At 36.1% G+C, this 23,472-nt stretch overlaps 2 long non-coding RNA genes across 19 annotated transcripts in view; one reads left to right on the top strand and one right to left on the bottom strand.

Moving 5' to 3' along the window:
- The window catches only part of LOC140632717 (uncharacterized), a 341,247-nt gene that overhangs the window by 83,677 nt on the left and 234,098 nt on the right, over nt 1–23,472 (top strand). For 4 of the 18 annotated variants that reach the window (XR_012030376.1, XR_012030378.1, XR_012030377.1 and 1 more), the window contains one exon: nt 12,086–12,374. The exons of 12 other annotated variants lie outside the window; for them this stretch is intronic. This is a non-coding gene — a long non-coding RNA (uncharacterized lncRNA). Of the gene's footprint in view, nt 1–9,233; nt 9,419–12,085; nt 12,375–23,472 lie in introns of those variants that run through there. 2 more of the 18 variants (XR_012030379.1, XR_012030380.1) reach the window with 1 other exon arrangement.
- On the bottom strand, nt 6,174–14,646 carry LOC140632720 (uncharacterized). Its single transcript, XR_012030403.1, has 4 exons — nt 14,530–14,646; nt 13,988–14,106; nt 8,356–8,470; nt 6,174–7,321 (listed from the first exon to the last, which is right to left on the bottom strand). It is a non-coding gene; the product is annotated as an uncharacterized lncRNA (long non-coding RNA).

The following is a 23,472-nucleotide window of genomic DNA, read 5'->3' as shown; positions in this document are numbered from 1 at the left end:
ACTCCATTTCTCATCCTCCCTTGAAGTTGAACATACCAAGTGATTAAATTTAAGGTGAACATACCAAGTGATTAAATTTCAACAACTGCAGATAAACAGTAGTGCTTTTTATTGGCTTGGAGGAAGCTTCTGAAGGAGAAAGCTGGCACTTGGGCTGTTACTACTGCTGCCTTATCAACCCGGGATAGAGTAACTGAAAAAGAAATAGAGCTGTATCATGTTTAACCACTGTATTTTAAGTCTTTATAAGTCAGACCCAAACCATATAATAAGGAATTTTGTGTAGTTGTACACATGGGTTTCCATGATGGTCATTAAAGTATATATTGCTAGGACCTGGGTCTTCCTGGCAAGTGACTGTAAGAGATGGATAGCAGGTAACTTCTTTTTATCTCCAGAGAGTTGTACAGATACAGCCAGTTACCAATTCACATTTTTTGTTGTTGATGATTAAATAAAAAATGCTATGGTTAATGAGAAAACAAGTACATCTAACTTTATAAACCCAATTTCTTACAGCTTTATCTAGCCATATGTGCACTTATGCCTAATGATATGTAAAAACAAAAGTACTACCCTTTCTATTTTTTTTAATTAAAAAAATTTTTTTTTAATTCATTTATGATAGTCACACATTGAGAGAGAGAGAGGCAGAGACACAGGCAGAGGGAGAAGCAGGCTCCATTCACCGGGAGCCCAACGTGGGACTCGATCCTGGGTCTCCAAGATCGTGCCCCGGGCCAAAGGCAGGCGCTAAACCACTGTGCCACCCAGGGATCCCCCATACTACCCTTTTTAAACCATTCAGTTTTTCCATATAAAAAGGAACAGAATTCCCTTTGCATTTTTATCTTCACTTTTTTCCTGATATGATTTGAAAATGGTACTTAAAGGTGGAGCCAGCCCCCTTACAGTTATGAAAAGAAATTGTATGTTAAGAAGAGCAGAGAGGGAGGCAATGTTATTTTTTGAACAGCTGTAGGTCACAAACTGTTGAACACAGTGAGAGAAATCAAGTTTTATTTGGTTAAACCACTCTAGTGAGATCTGATGTATGTAAATAAGTAAAATGCTAAAGGATCCGAGGGTTCTGTAGAAAAAGCTCTCGATATGACAAGGGCTCAGACCCTTAATATAGGGCCATCTAAGGCTCTATTTCTAGGATGATACATGAAGAGGGCAGGGACTCGTGAAGAAGCAGGGGTACGCCAAGCCTGTAATGACATTTCTGGTTTCTGCTTACTCATTAGTAACTGAAATGGTATTATCTGTTCTTCCATGTGGTTATAGTCAAACTCTTAGCCAGATATCTTCAATGGACGATCTATTTCTGTGCTTCAGAGACTTCATTTAATCTCCTTGACCAGATCATGATTTAACATTTTGCTTACTTGTGTACTTGAGCACCTCTAGAAGATTTCACCAGACATTGAATGTACCAGAATTTTCTTCTGTTTCAAATCAAAACCCTTTTATCCATGAAGCTCTGTAATAGACGTATCTGAAACAGGCTTGTATAATTTATCTGCTGGTTAAAGTTTAACTCCCTCTGCTGAAGAGAAATAGAAACTTATATGGCATCCTGAAATGACACAGAGAAGTGTCTGGGAATATAGAAAATCTGCTGTGTCATTAAAACCAAGGCTGATTATTCTAACATATGAAATAAATACATAAATATATTTGACATTATTTATATTTATAAAATTATCCTACGAATTTACTTCTATACTCTAAAATGCATATATTATACTAACAGTTTGTATATTATTTAAATTTTGCCTGTCACTTCCATAGATTTAAACAATTACTCAATATCATTTATCTATTTTAAGTACCTTTTGATAGGTGCTAAAAACACGCCCCACCCTCCAAAATTAACTTCAGCCTCACTTTCTATAGGTTACCCAGATATGCAACAGATTTGTTTTTAAAGATTTTATTTATCATGAGAGACACAGAGAGAGAGGCAGAGACACAGGCAGAGGGAGAAGCAGGCTCCCCACAGGGAGCCCAATGTGGGACTCGATCCCCTGACCTGGGATCACGACCTGAGCCTAAGGCAGATGCTCAACCACTGAGCCACCCAGGCATCCCAGCAACAGACTTTTCAACCAGGTTTATCAAAATATTAATAATTTAATAAATTTGTGAGAATTTAATTTAGAGGAATAATATTTAGTCATAAAAAGCATAGCTCTAACCCAAAATATTTTATTCCAGTTTAATGTACAGACAGTCATTGTATATTCAGGACATTGCTATAGCTGCTCTATTTAAAATAATGGTTCTAGGATCCTGCTACAGTAATCTTTGCTGAGAGTTATAAAAGGTAAAACAAAAACAAAAAAACCCAACCTAATTGTTTATAGGTATCAGAAACAATTAGCATACCAGGAAATTCCAGGAATAAATAAAAACATGATGATGATTTGGACCCTGCATTCGAAATAATTTTTTTTTTCCAGGGAACTTTCTGATTCTTATTATGGCATAGAGACCAAACTAAATTGGTCACCAAAACATATGGCAGAGTCTTTAGACTAGGTAAATAAAACGTAGAATACACAGATACCAAAAAGCCAGTACACGAAGACACAAGTTTCTGAAGAACATAAAGCTACAGATAGGTAAGATTTTATCCTGCTTGCAATTTCCCCTTGATAAAATCATTTACACTAAGCAATACAGCCCTTGGAAAGTTGTGAAAGCTAAGGTAGTGCATGTTGCTTAAAGGATAAATGCTAAGCTTCATGTGCCTTGGGCAATAAAAATGTGGGCTCACGGATTTCTAAGAAGCCTAGAAAACAATCTTGTCATTGGAATACTTTTGAGACTCTTTATGTCTTAGGCCCTTAGGATGCAATTCAGTAATTTGGGCCAATCTGGTAACGTATCACCCTCCTCTGGTTTTCATGTCTCCCTATAAACTTATCTCAAATCATTATAATTGGAAGATAACACCATCCAGAGAGTCCGTACTTACTCATTCACAATTTGTGTAGTCAAAAATTTATCAAATGTGATATGAAACACTACCAATGAACATACATCTCAGGAAAAGACAGCAGATAGCAGAATACCATAAATAGATTCTCAAGATATGTTATTAAATCCAGATTGAAAAGTAAATACAAATTATATTTTCAAGAAAGGAAATGCAAAAGTAGATAATTTCACCAGAGCATGGAGTCAATTTTTTAAAAGCTAATAGAACAATATCCAAAATACTGTAATGTAATATAGATTGTAAAGTGTGGCCTAAACTGCAAATAAGACCTTGGAGAAAAGAGAATAAATCAGGAAATATGTAATAGAAAATATAAAGATGCAAGCACATAGGGTGGGGCAAAAAGGGAAACATAACAGAGATTAAAAGATATGTCAAAACAGTGAAATATTCTTAGCATGTGATAACTGGATTCCCAGGAGGAGAGGAGAGAGGAATAGAAAGAGTCTGAGAAACAATGAAAACTAAACCAAATGAAAAAACAACCTTCTGAAATATATCACTCTATGTTTTCCTGATTCTCCACAAACTCATGGAGTTTAAATATAAAAACTGCATCAAGAAAAATTGTTTTTCTAAAGGTTTTCACAACAAATTACCACAAACTTAGTGGCATAAAATAACAGAAATTTTTCTTTTTGTCTCTCAGTTCCAGAGGGCAGCAGTCTGAAATCAATAGGCCAGCAGGGTTGTGCTCCCTTTGGAGGCTGTGGGAGGAATCCATTTCTCACGTCTTCTAGCTTTGGGTGGCTGCCCAGCATGTCTTGGCTTTCCTTGGCTTGTGGCCACATCAGTCCAGTCGTGGCCTCTGTATTCACATCATCTTTTCCATGTGTCTGTGTCAAAACAATCTCTGTCTCTCTCCTATTAGGATATATATGATCGCATTTAGAGTCCACCTGCATAATTCAGGATAAATTCTTTCTCTCAAGATCCTTAATATAATCTCCTTACTTGCCAGAGAAGATATTATTTACAGATTCTAGGGCTTAGAAAGTGAATTATATTTTGGATGATTGGGGGAGCATTTTTCAGCCTACCACATGAATAGTAATACTGCTATGGAAAGACTTAGGCAAAGAGGAAATCTTTATATCAACCAGAGGAAGCAAGACATGGTACCAAAAAAAAAAAAAAAAAAAAAAGCAGTAAGAGCAATAATCTTATTTTTCAACATAAATGTTATAATAAGATGATAAGATGAAGTTGTTAGTATACTTAAAAATCAAATACCAAACCAGAATTCTGTAACAAATGAAAATACCCTTTATAAGTAACAGTAAAGAGAGTCATGACTAGACAATAAGAACTAAGATACTTATCAGCAAAGCAATCCTAGTGGTGCCTGTGTGGGTCGCTCAGTTGATTAAATGTCTGCCTTCAGCTCAGGTCATGATCCTGGGGTGCTGGGGTCCAACCCTGCTTCCACCTCTCCTCTGTCTGCCACTCCTCCTGCTTGTGCTCTGTCAAATAAATAAAATCTTTAAAAAAAAAAAAGGCAAAGCAATCTTAAAGGAAATATTAAAGTTCTTTAGGCAAAATTTAAAGTATATCACATAGCTGAGCAACAGGAGGTAGTGAAAAGCATAGGACACATAAAATGCGTGGATGCATTTAATATGATTAATTGTTACTAATGCTATGCTGGAGGATTAAAAATATATTGTATTAAAATATATGACAACGATATCATTATTGGTGAGAAGGGAGTAAATAAATGCAGAATATTATGGTTCTTGTATTACTTGGCTGGAAGAGCCAGGCTTTGTATGCAAAGTAAAAGAACTGATTTAAGATTCAGCACCAAAAGTCAAGGACTCAGGGTGTAATCTCTTGAATAATGGCTAAAAGTAATGTATAATTATCATGTTAATAGAGAAAATGGGACAATAAAAGAAAATTTTTAAATTCATGATGGTCACAAAAGGAAAGAAAATGAACAAATCTCAGAAAGGATAAAAAGGAACAAATACTTATATGATAGATTTGAACCTAAATGTCCATGACTATATTAAGTGAAAATGTACCAACTGCTCTATATTTCATTATTGCTCGTTATTGTTTACTCTTTCTTGCATCAGTCTCTTATCATGTGTCTTCATATCAGTCCACTACAGATAGTATTACTTGCTCCACTAATGAGCAGCTTGGTCAGGTGGTGGTGGTGTTTTTTTAAGGCAATAGAATGGGAATCTAGGCCAGTGAGTCTCTTCCATGTGATATTTAACAGTGGACACATGACACTTTGTCAAAACCCATGAAACTGTACAACATAAAGAATAAATTTTCATACAAACTATGGATTTTAGTCAATAAGATCAGATTAATATTGGTTCATCAATTGAAGCAAATGTACCATACTGATGCAAAGTATTAACAATGGGAAACCATGAGGGCCAAGGGGGAAGGGAGTATGTGGGCAGTCTGTATTATTTACTCAATTTTTATGTTAACTAACAGAAATTTAAATAAATACTTAAAAAAAATAAAACTTACTTGCTCTGGAAGGGAGAAGAAAATTAAAAAGATAATATTGAAATAATTTTATATACTCAATGAAAGAATACTACACAGCACGTTAAAACAAAATTATAGTTACAAAGAATAAAATATATTTCATAGAAACTTATAAAATGAAATAACTGCATTATATACTCTTTGATTCAATTAATATAAGTTTAAGCACAAACAAAATAAATAAATTTTGAGGGAAGCTAGAATATGTTAACTTGAGGTGAATATTGACTGTGATGTCAAGAGGCAGTCATCCATGGTCCTGCAATTATTTTTACCTTCCCCCTTTAAGGTTTTTTTTTTAAAGACTTTATTTATTTATTCATGAGAGACACAGGCAGAGAGAGAAGCAGGCTCCCTGCGTGGAGCCCGATGTGGGACTCACTCGACCCCCGGACTCCAGGATCGTGCCCCGGGCCAAAGGCAGGTGCTCAACTGCTGAGCCACCCAGGCGTCCCACCTTCCCCCTTTAAGTATGATTACATGTGTGTATACAAAATAAAAATTTCAGTGTTAAAGTTAGTGCACTTTACTCCTATTACGCCAGTAAAAGAATGAAAATCTTTATTAGCTCACAAAATGCAATGACAGTAGATCATGGTGTTACATATTTTATTTTATCAAATTAATCATTCATAAACACCACGTGTTTTGGGCAGCAATGCAGCAGATACAGAGTAGCATAGAAGAAAAACAAAAACAAAAAAAAAAAGAAAAGAAGGGGAGGACATGCTTGCGTTCAGACATATGCATCAAAAATAAATCACTAGTTTTACTTCTGAGTGGAATGGTGTGAAGAAGTTAAGGTCATTCTGAGTTTGCATAGACCAGTGGGAAAATAGTGCCCAAATGTATTTCTCTTATTACAAGTTTCCTCTATTTCATCTTCAGAAATGGCTGTCCCTTGTCACTTTGTTTGGTTATCCCCTGAAATCTTCAAAATCCTAAGTTCTTATATGACTATATGCTAAATTATTTATTAATGGGATTCCATTGTAAAACTAGACTTTTGGAGAACAGTATGAAAGCCAACAAATGAAAAAAATAGGATAATGATAAAACATTTCAGGACGGAAAGCATCAAATTTGTGTGGAAACACCATATTCTCTCATCTAAGCTGGGCCTCTTTAGCATCATATTCAAGAGAAATTGTTAAATACTGGGATATCTGATAGATTGCATTCTTTGAGATATGTCAAAAGTTAAATAAAATTTAAAAGATCCTATAAACATATTAATGATAAATCCCACCATTTAAAATGTCCCTGCTTAAGAAGCATATTTGAAGATGTCTGCTTAGTAATTCTTGTTTTAGGCCTATATATTTCTCTGGCACTTATCTAATCTGTCACTATGGAACATTGTGACATTTAGTCGGCTCTCTTGATACATGGCCTATTTGATCTGGATTCTCAAGTGTCCTGCCCAAATAGAATTTAGATGGTGTTTTTAATCACCCACCCAGTACTGACATTTTATTATGCGATTCCAGTGAACTCTTCCTCCCTCTTTTTGAAGAGTGATATATGAGGTTTTCTTATGGCAGAGAATGAAAGACTCTTTATAAATTTCATCTTCAATAGAAGACTTCTCTGTTAATACATATTTCATAGGCTGTAGCAGGCAATGTACTTTTCCTTGGAGCTCTTTGCCACATTCACATTTGGAAGTTACTTTGGTGGTCTCCTGTTTTCATGATGTCATAATCCAAAAATTAGATATCCATATATGGACTGTCAAACATATCATCTCTCTTCTTAGACTGTGTCTGCAGCTTATATAGCTTTTAAGCAAAACTGTTAATGCAAAGTAATAATCAGAAAGGAGGAATGACAGAAAACTGGCATCATATTTAAAAGACAAAAAAAATCCCTACTACTTTGGAGTCATGATTATTCACATGGAAAACTATATACTTTCCACATTGAATTTATTTGAAGAATAACTAATTTCTCAGCACCTCATAGTAATTTGCCTATTATTATATTCTATATTCACTATTTATTTTTAAACATATTTTCCCAGTTATTTCTTGGATTAATTTTCTTTTTCCAAAGTGTAAATATAATTTTAGAAATAAGCCTTGGTTCTCTGTCTTTGAGTTAAATATATAGGCTATTATCCACATTTATATAATTTTAGGTATCCTGAAAAATGCCAAGAAACATTCAAAAGAGATTATGAAGGTGGTCAACTTAAGTGCAATTTTCTCTGTATAATTTTTGAAAATCCAAGTGAAAAGTGAAAAAAATATAAATGGATGTACTTAAGACATTTTAGTATGTACGTGAGTTAGTATTCCATCTCAATTCAATAAATACTTCTTGTACTCCTACTGATTTTAAAGTTACATGATATGATCTGGAAATGATAGGGAAAAACCCATACCAAATACATTAAACCCAGTGCTTGGTCTCCATTTCCATGACAAAAAGATTCATCCTCAAGGATAATCATCAAAGCAGATTTTTTAAAGTTAAAACATATGATTTTAGGATTTATAATTCTCTTTCGTAATGTACAACCCATATTCAAGCCTTTCTGCCATTTTTAATTGATTTGGTTGTTTGCCTCTCAGGTATTCATGGGAGTTGACTTGCATGTTATGAATTAAAACCTTTTGGGATGCCTGGATGGCTCAGCAGTTGGGCACCTGCCTTTGGCTCAGGTTGTGATCCTAGGATCCAGGATCAAGTCCCATATTGGGCTCCCTTAGTGGAGCCTGCTTCTCCCCCTGCCTGTGTCTCTGCCTCTCTCTCTCAGTCTGTGTCTCTCATGAATAAATAAATAAAATCTTTTTAAAAAATGAATTAAAACCTTTTGCAGATACCTGTATTGCAGATATCTCCTCCATTATTGTGACTTGCCTTTACATTCTTCTGATGGTATATTTTAATGTTAATGAAGTTCAACATTCTCCTTTAAAGTTAGTCTTGGGTGAATACCTAGAAATGGAATAGGCAGGTCATGTGGAACTGTTTATTAACCTTACAAGAAACCACCAAAACTATTTTCCTAATTGGCTGTTCCCTTTTAATGTCCCACCAGAAGGACTGTTCTGTATTGTCACCACCACTTGTTATAATCAGACTTTTTAACTTTAGACTTTCCAAAAATACATAGTAATATCTCATTGTATATTATATTTGCATTTCTCTGATGACTAATATAGTTTTACATTTTGCAAGTGCATGTTTGCTGTCTCCTTAACATCTTTGCTGAAGTATAAGTTCAAACATTGTGCTCACATTTAATTTTGTTTCTTCTATTTGAGATTTGATACTTGCTTTTATATTCTGAATACTCTATTGGACGTGCAATTTCCAAATATTTCTTTCAAGTCTGATTCTTGCATTTACATTCTTTAAAAGTGTCTTTCAGACAGTAAATGTTAATTTTGATTAAATCTGAATTATCAGTTTTTTAATTTTACAGACTTGTGCTTTGATGATATTATTTTCTTTCTCTTACTATTTTGGATTAAATTTGCTCTGTTTTCTGTGTTGTTTTTTTTTAAATTATATCATTGATATGAAAAAAATTTTTTTTGGTCCTAATAGTAGGAGCTTGTTGTTATAGACTTCCTCTTCTGTGTGGCTTTGGTAGAATCCCTCAAACTTTGATATGTTGTATTTTCATTTTAATTCAGTTCAAAATACATTCTCACTTCTCATTTTTTTAAAGATTTTATTTATTTATTCATGACAGAGAGAGAGAGGCAGAGACACAGGCGGAGGGAGAAGCAGGCTCCATGCAGGGAGCCCGATGTGGGACTTGATCCTGGGACTCCAGGATGACGCCCTGGGCCGAAGGCAGATGCTCAACCGCCGAGCCATCCAGGCATCCCTCATTTCTCATTTTGATTTCGTCTTTGACCAATGAGTTATTTAAAGGTGTGCTATTTAATTTCCCAATATTGAGGCATTTTCCATATATTGTCATGTTTTTGATTTTTAACTTAATTGTGTAGTGGTCAGAGAACAAACATTAGAATATTTGCATCATTTTATATCTAATGAGACTTCTTTTAAGACACCAAATATAGTTTATCTTGGTAATAGTTCTGAGTGTACCTGAAAATAAACTGAATTTTGTTTTGGATAAACTGTTCTAAATAATTTAACTAGGTCAACCTGGTTAATAGTGTTGTTAAACTGTTTTGTATTCTTACTGATTTTTCTATTTTTTCTTTCAGTTATCCTGTGCATCTGTTTATTTCTTCTAGTAGCTATATCATTTTTCTTTACTTCATATAATTTGAAATTTGGTAGTTATGTTCATAATTCTATAGTTATGTTCACAAATGCCTAGAATTGTTGAGTTCTCTGGAAAACTTGATGACTTTGACATTGTGAAATTATTCTTTGTTAATATTTCCTTAGCTGAAATATACTTTTTATGCCAGCAATATAGTTATTGCAGCTTTGACCTATCAGTCAACATAATCACATTTTTCTCTTCCTTATATTTTTAACCTGATGGAGTCTTTATATATAAAATTGGTGTTCTTTAGTCAGGATACAATCTAATCTTGTTTTTTTAAATCCAATCAGACAATTTCTGCCTTTAATTGGGCACGTTAAGAATATGTACATATAAGAGCATTATTGATATCATTTAGCTTAAATCTACAATCTTACTAATTGTTTATTATTTATCTCATCCATTCTTTTTGCCCCCTTTTCATCTTCTTTCTTTTAGATTGAGTTTTATTGCCAAAAGTGAAATTGCTACCCTTCTGGTATGAATTATATAATAATTCTAATTGAATTTACACTTTATTCAGTAGTTTACTGAAGTTTCTATTTTTACATGTATCTTGAATAATTGATATTGTCAGACTTACAATGTATTCCTCTGGTTAATGTACAGTAGTGTCACATAGTGTGTATTGTGTGTATTAATTTGGAGTTTCTTGATTACTAGTGCATTTAATTATTGTTTTCAAATTGATTATTGGAATTCAGGGTATCTCTATGGTAAATTTTTCATTTATATTTGATCATCAATTTCACTTTTCCACTTTAATTTTATTTGTAGTTTTTATACGTTATAAATACTAATCTTTTCATAGGCACATGAACTAAAAATATAAATTTTATGGGATACCTCTGTCTTCGATTTTATTGTTTGACATAGGCCTTTTATTTATTATTTAAATATAGTTAGATATTCTAATCTTTTCAAATGTAGACTGTACATTTTGTGTTCAAATAAGCTACTGTAAACTGAGGTCATGATAGTAATACTCATGTGTTTTCTTCTATACTTTAAAAAGCATTTGTTTTCCATATTTAGATCCTTAATCCAATCAGTGTGAGTTAATATAGAACTTTTTAAAGTTATACATCTCTTAGTAATACCGGGACTTTAAACAATATGGAATGAGGCTTTACTTTAATTCCTTAGGAAAATGGAAATTCCTATAAAAGTCATTCAGCTTCATCTTTTCATAGGATATGTTTCCTTCTGGGTCCTAGATATAAATATGTTTCTATGCCATCTTGTTAACAGAGTTGCTTTATTCAGTCATTTGGTTAAAGGTCTCTAACTCTACTTTTCCAATCAGAATGATTCTGCATAAATACTATTTAATTCCTAGATATTGAAAGCAATACTTGAAGCAACACATACCTTAGTTTCTGTGACTTTCACTCATAAGTTTCTTCACTGACTTTATGGTCATTCTTTTGAGTCAGAACCTCAGAAATTTTAGGTTCATTTATTTTGGCTCAATAATGTGTTTACAATTATTAGTACTATTTATTTATTGTTGTGAACTTTTATGTATAGATCTATATTTTCTTTTATCAGACATTTGATGGATATGTTTCCTTAAACTCATCAAAATAAAGGAGGGTTCATGAAACTTTGCTTCATGTATTTCAGAGAGCTAGTTTGCAATATTTATACAATGATATAATTGATTGCTATAATTTCTTAGTGGATTGTTTCTTTTAATTCATTAGCTTCATATTAATAGCATTAATAATTAATGGACAATTATTTTGTTATTAAACTCCAATTAACTACAAAGTAATTGATCACTTAATCATTAAAATAATTATGAAATCCATCTCTAATTAATTACTAAATTCCCTTAATCTCTATTAATGGACTTCATATTAAAACATGTTGACCTATATTTAGTGTTTCTTTGTGGGACTTGTATTTTGCATGGTATCATTTTTCATTGCCGTATGCTCAACCTTTCTGTGGCATTGTATTTTAGATTTGCTGTACTTAAAAAAACATGCAATTGAACTTGAAGCTGAGTGACAATTAGTGGATCTGTTTGCCCTATTTACGTTGATACAACTTATTGATATATTTAGATTTATGTTTACTATCCAGTTTGTAACATCCTGATTTCTCCATGGAAGTGACTATTGACTGACTAAACCAAAACCGGTATCTTATCCTCTTTTTCCCTTCAAAGCAACTAAATACTTTGATTACTACTTTTTTAAACCAGTAGATGAACATGGGCCCAGCCATCTGAGAAGGGGAAACACATGTAGCCGGTGCTACCCTTCCCCTTTGCTTCTCATCCTCTCCAGGGCAGAGCAAGAAGCTGTGCTAACCCTCGTGGAGCTGTAACAGCACAGCACACAGTGATACAGGACTGCCTGCTGAGGGACCTGTGGCGAGGGGGTTGGATATGTATGCACTGAACAGCCAAACTAGTGCCAGCACCTTCTATCCTCCAACCTGCATTTTCATTTTCTTTCCACATCCTTTTTTAATGACTCTACATTATTTAAGCCTAATAAATTTTAGCTAATTAAAACTTGAATTGTACTTTTAAATTTAAGCCTAATAAAACTTAAATTACACTTTTCTCTGGAATCTGTTCCTTTTCAGTGTTTTTCCTATCTTACTGGTGCTAATATCAACTCATCCCACAAGCCAGAAACCAGAGATCATTTGTGGTTACTGACTCTCATTATCTACCCATACAGTTAGTTTAGTTCATTGTATTTCTACTCTTGAATTCATCTCTGCATTCCGTTCTTATGTCTATAAAAGTTTTCTAGTTTACTCTCCACTTTCTAGGCCCCTTCATATGTATCTGACATTGCTCTGAGGAAACTGGCTAAAATTCTACACTAATCAGGCCAATGTTGTTATTAGAATTATTACATGGACCCCAAGATTCCAATATAATTTTCATACTCCTTGTCTTAAACACACAATTCCTCAACAATCTGTTTAACTCCCCCCCCTCCCGCTTTTGTTTTTTATAAATTCATCTTGGTAAGAGTGATTCTTCTTCTGGTTATAATAGTTTACAGAATGTGAGAGGCTTTGTGGTTCTATTTCTACACCTATGTTGTTTTGACTAGCAATGAGCAATGGTGTTGTTGTTGTTTTTTAAATTTTTTCCTTGTTTTAAAGATTTTATTCATTTATTCATGAGAGACACAGAGAGAGAGAGAGAGAGAGAGAGAGAGAGAGGGGCAGAGACACAGACAGAGGGAGAAGCAGGCTCCATGCAGGGAGCCCGACGTGGGACTTGATCCCGGGTCCCCAGGATCACACCCTGGGCCGAAGGCAGTGCTAAACCCCTGGGCCACTGGGGCTGCCCTAACTCCCTCTTTTTAAGCTACCTGTACTCCACATGCTGACCCCTCTCTAGTCATACTGAGAATTATCTTCTCTGAATGTTGGGCAATTTGACACTTCTGCATCTAAATATAATTTCAAAAATATACTATCTTCTCTTACGCTCTTAAAAAACAAAACAAAACAAAACAAAACAAAACAAAAAAACTGATTCAGTCTTTCTCCAAAACTCGGCATCATTGTGAATTTCTGCAAGCTTTTCTCAAAACTCTCTTCATAGTTCTTTGATGCCCTGTCCATACCTTAAGTTAATTTTGAAACTGTCAAAATTGCATAACATTTCTGTCACTTGTTCTTACTGGACAACATTCATCATAGTGCAGTCTTAAAATATTCTTTTAATTTATCTCTCACCTGCATATTAGAAGAAACCACTAACTACTCTGAATCTTCTGATCGCCTGTCCACATTTTCTCAAGTCACTTTTGAGAATCATGTTGAAATATTTTCATACATCTGAAATAAGTCACCTCAAACCAGATTATTTCTTTAACAGTACAGGCTGTTCTTTTTCTCAGTTTTATTTATAACAAGCAAAGAAAATCTATAGTAGGTATTAGGTGACTTCATGAAACATAAGCGGTTAGTCCACATCTGGGTATTTTCTTGTTCATAGCAAGTTTCTACAGTGCCAAAATTGGGACATTGACTATGAGTAAGTTTCTGGGCTTTCTAATACCTGGAAGTTAAAATCATGTTTTGGAAAAAAAAAATGTTTATTTAAATAGGAAACAAATTGTGAACTACTTGAACAATTTTTTTCTCTCTTAAGATGATACTAAACATGCAATTCCGATGTATTTGCATTTTAACCCATTCATAGCTTCTAGGCTTACCTAAGAGCAAGTTGGTATGTCCTCTATTCATGGGTAACAGGATAGCGGTTTGGCTGACCTTCCTTCAAGTTTATGTGTCCTTGTTGCTGTTCCACATGGCAGAGAGAAAATGGTAGCACCTTTGAAATGCAGACATTTCATCAGTTGAAAAAATAGGGTATAATTTTAAAGTTATTTCCCTGTTGTATCCGGACACATTAATACATGTATAGTGCTTGGCATGTTGTAGAGCAATGTTATTAGTCAGCATTCTGGAATAAAAGGGATCTAACTCAAATGAGCACATTTTGAGAAGAGCATAATACAGGGACTATGGCATGGCAACAGTATAGGGAAGCCAAAAGGGAAAGTGTAGGACCTTAGGGTGCCGTAATTACCCAGAGTCCTTACAGTGCTACAAGATAGCAAGGTCACTAGAAACCAGGGCAAGTAGCTGTAGGAGAGAACTGCCTCTTGAGAACCTGAGATTTCTTGTGGGGTCACAGCAGGCCTGCAGCAACTATTAAAGCAATGAGCCAAGAGAGTGAATACCACCAACTGACTTTTCCATGCCTGCTAGATCTCTCAATGTTCCCAGCATTCTAGCCATCAGATGCCATGTGGTCCATACAGGGTAGCTTCCCAGAGAGGACAACAGATGAAGAAAATGGAGAATGTATGGAGTCACAAAGGAAAGAACTTCAGAACAGTGTACTCCATTACACCCTCAGCATTCATTCTGACATTTTATTTGGGTTAAAATGTAATTTTCATAACACAGGAGAACTTGAGGTCCCAGATGCTACCACATCAACATTTGCCAATGTCAACTCAGTTCAACTTCCACCTGAAACTGAATATATTAGACATCATTAGTGTTCTCCATATAAGGCAGTGGGGTTAAGGTGGTATACTCATTAATACAGTACAGTCTTCACTTCAGCTGGTGAGAAGAACTGAATTTGTAATCATGCCTCTATATTATTAGTACTTCCTACCACCTCTCTTTCCCTCAAGTAGCTGCTCAATTGAATGGACATTTTAACCAATAGGGTGAACCTTCATCTTTTGGAGTTATTTCTTATTTGAGTTTACCTCCGTTTTCTATTAACCAGAATTATAAAGTGAGAATCTAATAATAGGGATCCCAAATAAATAACCAGGGTTCCAGGCACTGTCCTGCTGTCTTCCATAGTGTCGCAGAAACCAGTTTTCTTCTGGTGATTGAGATCGATCTTCCTGGCTAGTACATAGTCTCCTCTTCATATTCATTCAAACAACATGAGAATCCCAGTCTAAGCAGATGACAGTCATATATTTTTAATTCAGTAGAATTCTGACCCTATCCCTCAGAGAAAACATTTCTTCATTGAGCTCAAAGATGTCCAAGCTAACCAAATCAGAAATTGTGAAGTTGAAAAAAAAATTCTCCAAATAATTTTTAGAGATAATCATATAATTTGTCATCCTTATCCCTTGGTTCCCAGTATTATACATTCTGATTATGGAAGAGATGCTGGTTTATGGCAGTTGCCATATCCTAAAGATTGACATCTTTGTTTTGCAAGCACTCTTTCAGATTTTACCACCCTTCCAATTGCTAAGGTTTTTTCTGGGTGATGGGACATAGAGGATCAGTTAATTCTGTGAGTGTGAATCCTTTGCCACATTCATTTCCTCTAAAGCATATCCAGTGGTCAGAGGAAATATTGTGTGTGAATCTACAGAAATAGATAGGGCGGTTGCTATGGAATCAAATTCCTTCTCCATGATCCTTCAAAGATGATTTGTGTAATCAGACATCCACCAGGTGGCTATTTTTTCCAGGTAAATGGGAATGCCTCATGGATTCAGCACTGCTTCCTGCTAAAACATGTTGCACATTCAATAATAGTACTATCCATATTAGTGTTTATAAGAAGTTCATGTTGTTGAGCTCCTGCCTGTCTGCCTCTCCTTGCTTCCGTTACAGGTTTATACACGAGGCCATTGTGTAAACTCAGAGAGCCTAGGAAAAGAAGCTGATATTTATACTATTGGTCATCTGATATATCTAATAACTGCATGCTTTCTTTGCATTAAATGCTTTGGTAAGCATTTTTGTGCAACATAAATATCTTCACACTCCATTTTCATGTATCCATACATCATCATTCCCATAGACTTTCTGTACCACGTTCCAATATTTGTTTGTTTGCCACTGAACACCTAGTCAAAGTGCTAAATATTGTTTATGAGTTTCAAAGATCTATCCATAAAGAATAATTTCCCTTCTCTGCTGTCTTTTAGGGCTCTTTTGAGTGAGGCCATAGGGAAGAAGTCCTTCACTTTTGACTGATAGCAGCAGAATGTACAGACATATTCACAAATCAGGTTCTTGCTGTTTTCTGTTCCATTAATTTTGAGCAGAAGCCACAGGTGTGAACTTGGAAAAAAGAAAAGCAAAAGCAAAGCAAAAAAGCAAAGCAAATGGAAAACAAAAGCAATGGAGATCTAGTGTAGGAATCTACGACATCTGCACATGTAGCCTTTATTATTTTTTTTTAGATTTATTATTTATTTGTGAGAGAGAGTGAGAGCTCATGCATGTGAGTGTGGGGAGGGGCAGAGGGAGAGAGAATTAAAGCAGAGACTGTGCTGAGCACTTAGCTCAAATCATGACTTGATCTCCTTGATCTCACAACCCCTGATCATGACCCAAGCTGATATTAAGAGTCGGATGCTTGGGGATCCCTGGGTGGCTCAGCAGTTTAGCGCCTGCCTTTGGCCCAGGGCATGATCCTGGAGTCCCGGGATCGAGTCCCACGTTGGGTTCTTGGCATGGAGCCTGCTTCTCCCTCTGCCTGTGTCTCTGCCTCTCTCTCTCTCTCTCTGTCTATCATAAATAAATCAATAAATAAATAAGTCTTAAAAAAAAAGTCAGATGCTTAACTGACTGAGCCACCCAGGCACCTCCTCTCCTTTTTCCCCCTAAGATTTTAGGAACTACTCAAGCCCATGATTTTGTCTCATTGTATTAGTTTCCTATATCTACTCTAACAAGTTACCACAAACTTAGTGGCTCAAACAATAAAAATTAATCTTCTTATAGTTTTAGATTTTAGGATTCCAATAATCTGATACTGACTGGGATACATGTTTTTTTTTGGAGACTTTAGGGGACAGTTTGTTTTCTTACCATTTCCAGCTTTTAGAGGGCACTTGCATTCCTTGGCTCATGGAACCATTCTTCATCCTCAGAATCAACACTGACCTCTAATTCTGTCATCTGATTTTTCTGACTTTGAAACTCTTGGCTTCATTTTATTAGGATCCTTGTGACATTCGGCCCACCTGGATAATTCAGGATAGTTTTTCAATCCCAAGTTTCTTAATGTAACCACATGTATGAAGTCCTATTGCCATGTAAGATAACATATTCATAAGCAAACTTCAGTATGAGCCATACAACATTTTAAATGGAGAATAATTTGTCAGTAGAAGAGTTCATGGCCTTAGTCCCAAATCTATGATTTAGGATTCCTGATCTCTCACTGGGGATTATCAAAGCTCCATGAAAATTATCTCTCTAACACAGACACTTTAAATAACAATAGGTTTCTGGGTCATAACGCCCATGTGGAGGGCAATTGCACGGCAACCTGGATCTATTACAGAGCCCTTCTTGCTCTGGGCCAGCTCAAAATTAACAGCCTTTCATATTACCCAAGAAGTAGATTGGAATAGGATGGCCAAATGTGATACATATTGCCTTCAGAATCCATAAACAATATTCCATTGTGCTTATGTGTTGTGTGTATTGTCCCTATTTGTTGATGGTGGTTGTTGAGAGGTGCCACACTTTTTCTTTCTTTCTGCAGCATTGGAAAACATGCTCCAGATCATTTGACTCCCAAGACAATTCATCGATTTTACAGATCCCTGAATATTGAGGGATTTGTTACCCTTCAGCATCCTCTGTTTTTATTAAGGATATAGGATGCTGGCTATTTCCTATGCATCTGTTTTGGAATGACCATACAACCAGAAATGAAATGGACCAGGGTTATACTCTGTATAGTATCAAGACAACACATGTTCCTAGTCTGGAATATTTTATGACAGGGAGCTGAGGAGTTGACATAGCCCTTAAAAAGACAGGAAGGGTACACTCTTGTATTTATCATGTGACAGCAGTCTGCTTATGTTTTCCTTTGCTGGCTGAGATAGGGCAAATGCATTTCTATTTCAATAGCTGTAAACCAGGTGTCAGGGTCTGTGTTAATTTTCTCCAGGGGAGATACCATATCTGGAAATGCAGCTGTGCTTGGAATCACTACCTAATTATGTGGGTGATAATCGACTGTCATTCTCCTTGACACATCTGGCTTTACACTGTCCAAATAGGCATATTAAATGGGGATGTGGTAGGAATTAGCACTCTTGCATATTTCAGGTTATTGATGGTGGCACTAATCTTTGTAATTCCTCTAGAGGTGTGATATTTTTGTTTTGTTTTGTTTCCTAGTAAGTCAGGGTTGGGCAGGTGCAATTCCAATGGCTTCTACTTGGCCCTTTCTTCCACAGCCGTCCTCCCTTCATGGATTGAAGAACGAATGTGGGTATTCTGACAGTTATTTCTTATGTTTGTACCCTCTATTTATTTTGAGGTGAGAAGAACAAGTATAGAATGGGTCTAAGATTGTATTGAAGGTAACTTGGGTTTAGACTCCATTTATCACCTGACCTCCATAAGTCCTCCACCTGATTAGTTTCCAGAAACAGTTCAAAGCCAGGCAATAATAATTCCTGCAAGATTTATTACTTATTTTCCTCTTGAGAGAGTTTGAAGGAAGATTCAAGTATGTATCTGTGATCATATTGCAAGATTCTTCGTCAAGTGGATTCTGGCTTCCCCTCAATCCAGATGCTGTAGGTCTTTAACTCTTCATCTTTTAAATGGGTTAAGAGCATGAAGCTGCACTATATAATTCAGGTAAAGTTTCTCCCTCCCAGTTATAAAACTTTTTCTTATTATGTATGTCAGTTTTACCATATTAGTTTGGTAATCTCATTCATTTTTAAACCTCCAGCCATTAAAGTCCCCAGTGCCCTATATCCTTGAAGACCAAATAAGGAAGTAAGTAAATAGGTAACCCATACTATGTGGTTTATGGCTATAGTGTTTTTCATCATGTGGCTAAGAGTTAAAGACTATCACTCAGCCTCTACTTTTAAACAATTCCATCAATCCCACTGAGGTTAAGTAACTCAATTCCATTTTTTTTTACATCTCCCACCATCATCTCCATCTTAACAGAATTCAGTAACCTTAGAGACTTTGAAGAATTCTAATGGCCCCTCATCAAAACATTTCTCCTCATAAAGAGTGGATTTTTTTTTCAGTCTATCTGAAGGGTAATTGAGAAGATTGCATATAATAGATCCATTTCAACATTCTTTTTCCCTAAAACTTTGGCCCATTTGCATTAGAGTATGGAGTGATATATTGGGATTTCATCATTAACTATAGGCCACTATTGAAACCAGGATTTACTTAGCAGATTTTTAAAGTAATTTTCAGGTACTTTAGCCATTGCATTATACCATGAATTCCAGGTGAAAAACCTATAATTTTCCCAATCAGTCCTTCTCCTTTATCTAAACCCCTTATAATTCTCTGCCAAATACCCCCTCCGTCTGTGGAGCAATACAATTTGTTGAAGTCTTATAATTCTTATGTGTATAGGTTATATCTTATATTCTACTAAAGTAGACTTTCTACCTATTTTCTTTTTCTTTTCAAGACATTTTTGTATCTGTAATATAGTCTTTTGTTTGTTTTGTTTTCTTTGTTTTAATGCTATCTTGACCTAGTTTTGAGGCCCTGCCAGAGAACTATTAGTTTCCTTTTTTAAGTAGCTAAGATTTAATCAACACAACCACTTTTCTTATCTGATTCTCATACTGCAGGCAACTATGCACTCACCCCAGGACCGGGTACTATACAAGTCAGGTTAGGCTTTATGCCCAGGAGTTCACAAAATTGTTTTAATTAGCCAATCCATAGGGACCCAGGGCCAGCCCCACCTCACAAATAATACATAAACTTCCCCCAAAGCTCCAGATTACTGTTACCCTGTCACAGCTCATGGTGTGGCCCTGCCTAGCTATCTTCTCTGTTTGTAGCTAAATAATAGCGTTTGGCCCCACATATACTTTTGAGTGTTTGTGTGTCTGTTACACATCAAAAGATTCTTTAAAACTTATAAAACTTTGGCGCTATGGCCAGTGAACAGAATGGTGTGGCTATGACCACTGACTCAACCGTAGTCTATTGGAGGTTAGCTGTTGAATTACTAATTGTGGGTCTATAAACCTCCACAAGAGTGGTTTGGGAGGAAACTACCATTAAGGGCAAGCTATTGTCCGAGACTTGTTGCTTGTTGTTTTGTCTACTGGTGGTTGCTTGTCTTCCTTATACAAATTTCCTTAACATGGAAATATTCAAAACATAGAATGCTAATTTCTAAATTCCAACAGCTAGATGCTTACCCAGATGGGACCACCCTAGTCCTGGAGGAGTGATGAGCCACTTGAACCACTCTTTCCAGACATAGCATTCCAGTGGGTTTTGGTCACAGCATATATTTCATACAGTCCCTATCCCAAGGACCCTCATATCTTTGGCTTGGTATTTCTTTAATATTATTTAAGGCAAAACCTCATTTGTCCATTTGTTTCTGGCAACCCCTATAGAAGAAGGTGTTGGTTAGGCCATTCCATGGTAGTGAAATGGTACCCTGATCTCATTGGTGATGAGATACTTAGTTGATGGTAGTGGCTACCTGTCTCCTTTGTTGCTATCTACCTTGCTGCTGTCACCAGCAAGATACAGACTCTCCTGTAACATAGGCACCGTACTGTGTACTGTGAGTTACACCCTAAGAGACTAATGGCCCAATGTTTAATCCAAAGGGAGCCCTAGGGCAAGGGAATTACCTCATTCTTTCACCTCTCATCCCAACCCCAACATCTGCCAAAATTCCCCAGTTGCTTGACAATGTAAGACCCATAGCCTGGATGCTTAATCCTTAGTGAATGCCTCCCTATATTAACATACCAAGGGAGTGAAGAATGCAGACAAGAGGGCTACCTGCACTGTCCAAAGGAGAGCATGCTCTAGTTCTCTAAGTGCAAATTTTAATGGAAGGTGGATTGGAAAGATTTAGAATGAGAGAGACACCTGCATACTCCTCTCCTCTCCCTTTCCTATAACCACCTAGAAGTTCTGCATAAGAATAAGTTAACACTAAAATATTTTTTTTTAACAAAACACAAAAACCTAGATGTAGGTGGAGGATATTTTAAAATTAAAAATAAATCATAATTTGGCCCAATCAGAAATCCAAAATTTTACTAAAATAATTTATATAACATAAAGTTAATAAGGGCACTGATTAGGGGGTGCCAAAGTGGCTCAATTGGTTAAACATCTGACTCTTGATTTTGGCTCAGGTCATGATCTCTGGGTTTTGGGATCAAGCCCTTTGTCAGGCTCCGTGCTGGGCAGGAAGCCTATTTAGGATTCTGCCCCTTTCCCCTCACTGCCCCCTGCTCTCTTTCTCTCAAAAAACAAACACACACCGAAAAGGCACTGATAGGCTTTTGTGCCTCTACAACAGAGGTTGTAAATTACGTTTGGCATGTGCTAAAATGTACCAGGTGATAAAGCTTCATGGATTAATAATACTGGGGTTCAAATTATGGATATATCTGAGAGCTCACTGAATTTAAACATGATACCTTCTATAATTTGAGAAGAGTAATTAAATATGATAGAGAAAATTCAGTATATGCCATTTTATAGCTCTGCCTAAATTTTCCATAGTCATAATACCCATTTCCTATAATATTCCATCCTGGCTATACTTTGGCACAGTGAACACTAAATTAAAATTAAATTAAGCCTTTGACAGTTATAAATTTGCTTGCCCAAATAAGGCTCTGTGGACACCCCCACGTAAATTAGTTAAGATGGCTCAGTGTAAGTTAAAATAGGACCTCCAAGTATTAGAACGTATTATTTCACAATATCTAATTAATAAATAGGTGATTACCCCCACTGCTTCTCCATTTGACAGTTCAATTTTGCCTATTCTTTTTTTTTAAGATTTTATTTATTTATTCATGATAGATACAGAGAGAGAGAGAGAGAGAGAGAGAGAGAGGTAGAGACACAGGCAGAGGGAGAAGCAGGCTCCACTCAGGGAGCCTGATGTGGGAATCGATCCCGGGATTCCAGGATCATGCCCTGGCCCTAAAGCAGGTGCTAAACCACTGAGCCACCCAGGGATCCCCCAACTTTGCCTATTCTTAAGCCTAAAAGACTGAATGGTGTCTTACAGTCAGTTACTACAAGCTTAATGGTGTGGTCTGATTCATTAAGGTCTCCAAACCCAATACCTAGTATTACTGAAGTTACTAACTGCAACTGGTAAATATTTTGCTACTGTAGATTTAGCTAATACATTCTGGTTAGTGGCTATTTTAACAGCCTCCCACCTGCAGTTGGCCTTCACCTCCAAAGGGATATGATACACTTTTCTCAGGCTACCCATAGGCTATCTTAGCAGCCTTGCCATTGCACGCTATATTAGTAGGCAATATTTTAACTGCTTCCAACTTTGTACAGGAGCACAGGGGGGCATTGCATTGATGACATTCTCCTCCAAAAAGTTGCATTTGATACTCATTAAGGATTCACATGTCCAATATCGTTTAATCCTTTTTGAGTTCTGGTGGCAATAAATTAGTCATTTATAAATTTTACTTAAATTTTACTTAATCTCACTGATGTTGCTACTTATAAATCCAGTATAAATGGAGTTCTCTCAAACAAAGGCTGTAAAATCTATGCAAATCAAAATCAACAGGCATTCCCATTAATTCCCCCAGAAGCTCCTTCACTGTAGAGACTTTCACAACCTCTTGTTACACTCCCTGGAATCTCTGGACCACCTGTGATGACTGTAAGTTGTTGATGGGCTTCTGACTCAAGAGACGACCTTTCTCAACCCAGTGCTATATAGCATTAAGGTGAAAATTGCTAGCCAGTTGTACTGGATCTTTTGAGAGAGGAGACTCTCATAGATTCTGAGTCTGTGACCCAATGTACCCAGCTACCCATTATGTTTTGGTCCATGGAATTAGAACCTCCCGCATAAGCTTGGCAAGAGTGTAAAGGCCTCCTGGGTCCTTTGGCATTTTCCACCTGCAGAAGGGATGATTTCCCCTTTTCTTAGTCAATGGCAAGACATCATGTGCTGAAGGAGGTCATTCCTCCTCAAGACCCCTTGGCTACCTGGAAAATCTCTTGGGATTAACGGAGTCAGTATTAATGGGAATCCATAGAATGTATGAATGGCATTGCCACCATCAAAAAAATTGATGGAGCTTAAGTGAAATGTAGCTGCTTTCCATCCCTAATAAAAATTCTCTGAATAAAAATGGGACTTAACGTGAGC

The sequence above is a fragment of the Canis lupus genome, chromosome 4, assembly GCF_048164855.1.
Source record: "Canis lupus baileyi chromosome 4, mCanLup2.hap1, whole genome shotgun sequence".
NCBI lineage: Eukaryota > Metazoa > Chordata > Mammalia > Carnivora > Canidae > Canis > Canis lupus.
Note: the sequence above shows the minus strand (reverse complement) of the source record. Positions and strands in the feature narration are given on the sequence as shown.